This window comes from Scyliorhinus canicula, chromosome 7, assembly GCF_902713615.1.
Source record: "Scyliorhinus canicula chromosome 7, sScyCan1.1, whole genome shotgun sequence".
NCBI classification, from domain to species: domain Eukaryota; kingdom Metazoa; phylum Chordata; class Chondrichthyes; order Carcharhiniformes; family Scyliorhinidae; genus Scyliorhinus; species Scyliorhinus canicula.
The window spans coordinates 193,684,553-193,690,552 of record NC_052152.1 but is presented as its reverse complement, the minus strand read 5'-3'; positions in this window follow the sequence as shown (position 1 = coordinate 193,690,552).

The window sequence follows — 6,000 nt, the reverse complement described above, 5'->3', positions numbered from 1 at the left end:
TCTCCAAAAATACATCTTGTTGGCTCCTTAAACTGACTCACTCCAATTACATATGGCAGATGGGGAATAGATCTATTTTGTTTTTTGGTCAATTGTCCCTTTAAATCATGTGAGAATTTAAAACTCCAGCCTTGCCTGCATTGCTGCACGTGTTGCAAAATTTGTACTTATTGTTCTGTGAGTAACAGGCTGGAGAAGTGTGACACATGACCACAGATAAATACATCCCAAGGGACTTGTCATGCCTGAGTGCCGACTCACAGTGGAAGGGTGCACATTGCATGTGTGGCCACATTAAGATGATTCAGGCCTGCAGTCAGCACGCTAGTCAATGTCAGTGAGTCTGTTTGGGTCCTGCATCCTCAATAGTGGCATACTTTCCCTCAGCTAGGTTGTGGCTTCAAGTCCCATCTGTCCCTTGTCATACTGCATTGATGGAGGTGTCTTTCATAATGAGGCCATCTCAAGGCGGGTGTGAATCATACTGTGGCAACTATTTGAGGCAACTATCCCCAATGAATATTTATCCCTCAACCAATGTCAAATAAAACAGATTATCTGGTCCTTGCTTCATTGCTGTTTGCAGCAGTTTGCTGTGTCAAAATTGGCTGCTCCTACATGAGAACAGTGGCTGCATTTCAAAATTGCTTAATTCTTTCTGTAAAATGTCTACCAGTCCTGAAAAGCTTCTTTGGATTGAAGGATTTGTCCTTTATTTGAACATGAAACCTCTTGTTCTATTTCAACACAGCTATTAACCTACTTATTTTGAAGAGCGACAAACACCACACACACGGGAAATTAAGCTCCGGCGTGGTTCGTACCTTTCATGTTATGTTGCAACTTGGATTGAAACTTTTACGAAGATCATGAAATTGGTGTTTGATGACCACCTGTTTTCCATAATTTCAATTCAAAGTGATCAACCTTGCCTCAGTTCAGCTTGATCCTTGTTTTCCAATTCAGCTCCTAAGTGCCTCAAACCACATGGATCCCAGAAGTCTGTACTGAGCCCTGTCGGCATCATTGGAAAACCAGATGTTTCTGATTGCTCATCCCAGCCCACTGGAGCTTGCGTGTACGTCCCAGGAATTACAGTAATTCTGGGGCCGTGGCTGCTTCATACTGCATTTGCAACTGAAGTGAGTAGGAAGCAAGGACAGGAGAGCATTGGAACCCCTGCTGCTTCTGCACAGGCCAAGAGTTCTTTCTTGGCCAGCTGCTATTATTATTTCTATTATTCAGAATAATTTATTGGTTTTAATAAACTGAATACATAAGAAGACGATCCAGCCAGAATGAGAACATAATACTGGCTTAATTTAAAACAGAAAACTTGAAAAGCCTGTTGTTTTGACATGCACATTGAAGATAGTTCAGTGGGTTAGTAGCCGTGGCGAAGTGTTCTCAACTCTCAGTCAGGAGGTTGTGGGTTCAGCTAAGTTCATTAACAAAGCTAACATTTATTCACACTACTTAATTAAAGCTCAACCACTTACTCCTTTAGTAAACAATAATCTAATAATCTACAATCTACAATCAACCAACACTAGTCTCTACACTCTATCTATAACTGTTCTCTCTAGCTCTTCTCCAGCTCTCTCCCAGAAGTTTCATAGAATTTACAGTGCAGAAGGAGGCTATTCGGCCCATCGAGAATGCACCAGCTCTTGGAAAGAACACCCTACCCAAGGTCAACACCTCCACTCTATCCCCATAACCCAGTAACCCCACCCAACACTAAGGGCAATTTTGGACACTAAGGGCAATTTATCATGGCCAATCCACCTAACCTGCACATCTTTGGATTGTGGGAGGAAACCGGAGCACCCGGAGGAAACCCACGCACACACGGGGAGGATGTGCAGACTCCGCACAGACAGTGATTCAAGCCGGAATCGAACTTGGGACCCTGGAGCTGTGAAGCAATTGTGCTATCCACAATGCTACCATGCTGCCCAAGTTTGTGAGTCAATGCTTTATATAGTTCTGCATCTAGCTCCATCTAGTGGTTAATTAAGATATGACATTAACCCTTTGTATTCTGAACATTTCCCATAATGTCACAGTCATTTCCTACATGTTTGTGGAAGCTTGCTGTGCACAACATGGCTGCTGCATCTCTTACAATACAACACTTCAAAAGTACTTCATTGGTTGGTAAGTCCTCCTATCATAAAAGGTACTATATCAATGCAGGGTTTTCTTGGTTTTAATTTACAAATTCTGCCTTCCTGATAGAGCCAGTGTGTGGCATGAAGAGTGGTCTGAACCAACCCTGTACCAAATTGGCAATGTTTTTTTCCCCCCTATTCATTCATGGGATGTTGGCGTCACTGGCTGGGTCAGCATTTATTGCCCATCCTGAAGGCATTTAAGAGTCAGCCAAATTACTGTGGGTCTGGAGTCACATGTAGGCCAGACCAGCCCAGGTAAGGTCGACAGATTTCCTTCCCTAAAGTGAGCGAGGTGGGTTTTTGCATTACAATCACTAATGGTTTAATGGTCATCATTGGACTCTTAATCCCAGATTTTTATTGGATTCATTTTTCCCCATCTGCTGTGGCGGGATTTGAACCCAGCTCCCAGAGCATTACCCTGGACTCTGGATTAGCAGTCCAGCGACAATAATAATAATAATGATAATACTCCTCCTCCTCCTCCAATAAAAATAGGGAAAGAGCAGCACATGCTTGGCAGTCCTGACGGCCATTGGTGGAGAGGCAGACAGAATTAACATCTCAAGTCAAAGACCTTTCATTAGTTTTGCAAAAAAATGTCAAGGACCTGAAACAATGACTATTTCTCTCCCCACAAAGACCGCCTGCTGACCTGCTGAGTATTTCCAACACTTTCTGCTTTTAATTCTTTAATTCCGCCCTTGTTTTGCATAAAAGGTTCAGTGGCTTGACAAGCAGCAGATTTAACCAATGTGGCTGTGATTTCCCTTCGAAAGGCAACAACATTCTTGAATTTTGCTGCGAGAAGTGAAAAAGAGGGAGACACGTCCGTGCCGTAATTTTGCCCAGGCTGTATTTCTAAAATGTATTTAGTTTCCACTCCACCTCTATCTTCGGCCATTAAGGGAGACATTTAAAGCGGAAATCTGGTAGTAAGAGGTCCTGTCGATCTGAACTCACAGATGTTGTTCCAACAAGTGTTGCTGAAGGAAAGGAAATGCTGTTGAAGCTATTTCAGAAGCCAGGCAGTAGGTTATTTTTGCCTGTGTGATTCCATTGGGGGAATGCTGCCATTGGGAGAACCTGGTGGACAACAGTTCAAGTCATAAAGTGCAGAAGCAAACATAAAATCACCTCCGCTTGGATTGTCTCCCATGAAACAGATATGGGAAAGCATTACGCTTCCTAGAATGGAACCGTCAACCCCTTTCATGTGTCATTCATTGCACACTTGCCTCTGAATCGTAAGGTCCTGGTTTCAAGCTCCTCTCCAGCGATATGATGACATTGTCGACAGTATATTTTCAGTGCAGTACTGAGGGAGCACTGCATTGTTGAAACTGCTTTTTAATGAGATGGTGAATCCAGGATATGTCTGGATGCAGAAGATTCCATCGCACTATCCTTCTTTGAACAATAAAGTGCTGGGGTTGGTTTGGCACAGTGGGCTAAACATCTGGCTTGTAAAGAAAAACAAGGCTAGCAGTGCAGCTTCAATTCCCGTACCAGCCTCCCCGAACAGGCGCCAGAATGTGGCGACTAGGGGCTTTTCACAGTAACTTCATTTGAAGCCTACTTGTGACAATAAGCGACTTTCATTTCATTCAAGTTCTCCCTCATGCCCGAGCCAAAATTTATTCATCGGCAAATGCCTGAAACATTTATTATTACTAGTGGGGAGCTTCCTGTGTATAAATTGGCTGTCTCATTTCCTATATACAATAGCAAACGCAATTTGAAAGTGCTTAATTGGCCGTAAATTACTTTGGCGTGTTCTGAGGTTGTGAAATTGGCTATATAAATTAAGTCACGCTTTTGTTTCTTTTCTTGGAATGGTGCAAAATGTTTCACGACCTGTGAATTAGTCTGGGAGCGTGCAGCCGCTCTGACTTTATAGGTAAATGTATCAGCTAATGGATGCATAGTGAGGGGTCACACATGCCGAATGCGATGAACAAATAATTAATCTTCATCTTTTTTGTATGTTCAGCAGGTTTAATCCTTTTTGAAACAACAGGGCTTAGCCGCAAGCCTGTATGAAATGTTACAAAGCATTTCCAAAGTACTCTGAAGTATTTACAGCATACTTGCCGGTCATTCAACCCAACAGGTCAACATTTATTCTCCGTGTGAGCATCCTCCCACCTCTCTTCATCTAACCTTCTCAATATATCCTTTCATTCTTTTCTCCCTATGTGCTTATTCAGCTTCCCTATGAATACATGTGTGCAATTCGCCTCAATGATGTTGTTACGACTGAGCAAGGTCGCCCAATTTGTTAAGATGCAATCAGATGCAATATCTCCAAATTGTTGAGCTCCCGGGTGAGGAAGGATAAACTGGCTCCCCTTCTTTATTCAACCCCATCGGTTATTCGCAGCAAGGTTCATCTAAAAATGATCCCTTCCCTCGTGGATACCTTTCCCCAGTCTAAATGTATTTATGTTTTAAAAGAAGCCAATTTAACCAGTCTGTCTTGAGTTAAAGAAAGAGTGAGCTTATTGCTTACTGAAACGTGAGCACACGTAGTTGGTTTGGATATTCTTTGCGCTGCAGGTTCGCTGAAAGGAATTGTTCTGTTTCCTTTTTTTTTGAAGTTGGATTTGCTGATATGTGATTTGTTTGCAGTAATCAGACAGAGAGAGAGAGAGAGATTTTTTTAGCTGCAAGCACAGGATGGCCTTGTGGATGTCCGTAGCTGTGACCTTCACAGCACACATGAGCACAGTAGTAAACCGGCGAGTAAACAGAGGCCTGGGTTTCAGTTGGTTTTTAACCCCTTTTCTTGTGTATTCCTGATGTGGAGATGGCGGCGTTGGACTGGGGTGAGCACAGTAAGAAGTCTTACAACACCAGGTTAAAGTCCAACATGTTTGTTTCAAACACTAGCTTTCGGAGCACTGCTCCTTCTTCAGGTGAATGAAGAGGTATGTTCCAGAAACATATACATAGACAAATTCAAAGATGCCAGACAATGCTTAGAATGTGAGCATTTGCAGGTAATTCAGATCCAGAGATAGAGGTAATCTCAGGTTAAAGAGTTGTGAATTGTCTCAAGCCAGGACAGTTGATTGATTTCGCAAGCCTAGGCCAGATGGTGGGGGATGTATGTAACGAGACATGAATCCCAGGTCCCGGTTGAGGCCGCACTCACGTGTGCGGAACTTGGCTATAAGTTTCTGCTCAGTGATTCTGCGTTGTCGCGCATCCTGAAGGATGCCTTGGAGAACGCTTACCCGGAGATCAGAGGCTGAATGCCCTTGACTGCTGAAGTGTTCCCTGACTGGAAGGGAACATTCCTGCCTGGTGATTGTTGCGCGATGTCAGTTCATTCGTTGTCGCAGTGTCTGCATGGTCTTGCCAATGTACCACGCTTCGAGACATCCTTTCCTGCAGTGTATGAGGTAGATAACGTTGACCGAGTCGCACAAGTATGTACCGCGTGCCTGGTGGGTGGTGTTCTCACGTGTAATGGTTACACGTTACATGTGAGAACACCACCCACGAGGTACGCGACGTGGCCAACGTTGCCTACCTCATACACTGCAGAAAAGGATGTCCCGAAGCGTGGTATATAGGCGAGACCATGCAGACGGTGCGACAACAAATGAACGGACATCGCGCGACAATCACCAGGCAGGAATGTTCCCTTCCAATCGGGGAACACTTCAGCAGTCAAGGGCATTCAGCTTCTGATCTCCGGGTAAGCGTTCTCCAAGGCGGCCTTCAGGACGCGTGACAACACAGAATCGCCGAGCAGAAACCTATAACCAAGTTCCGCACACATGAGTGCGGCCTCAACCGGGACCTGGGATTCATG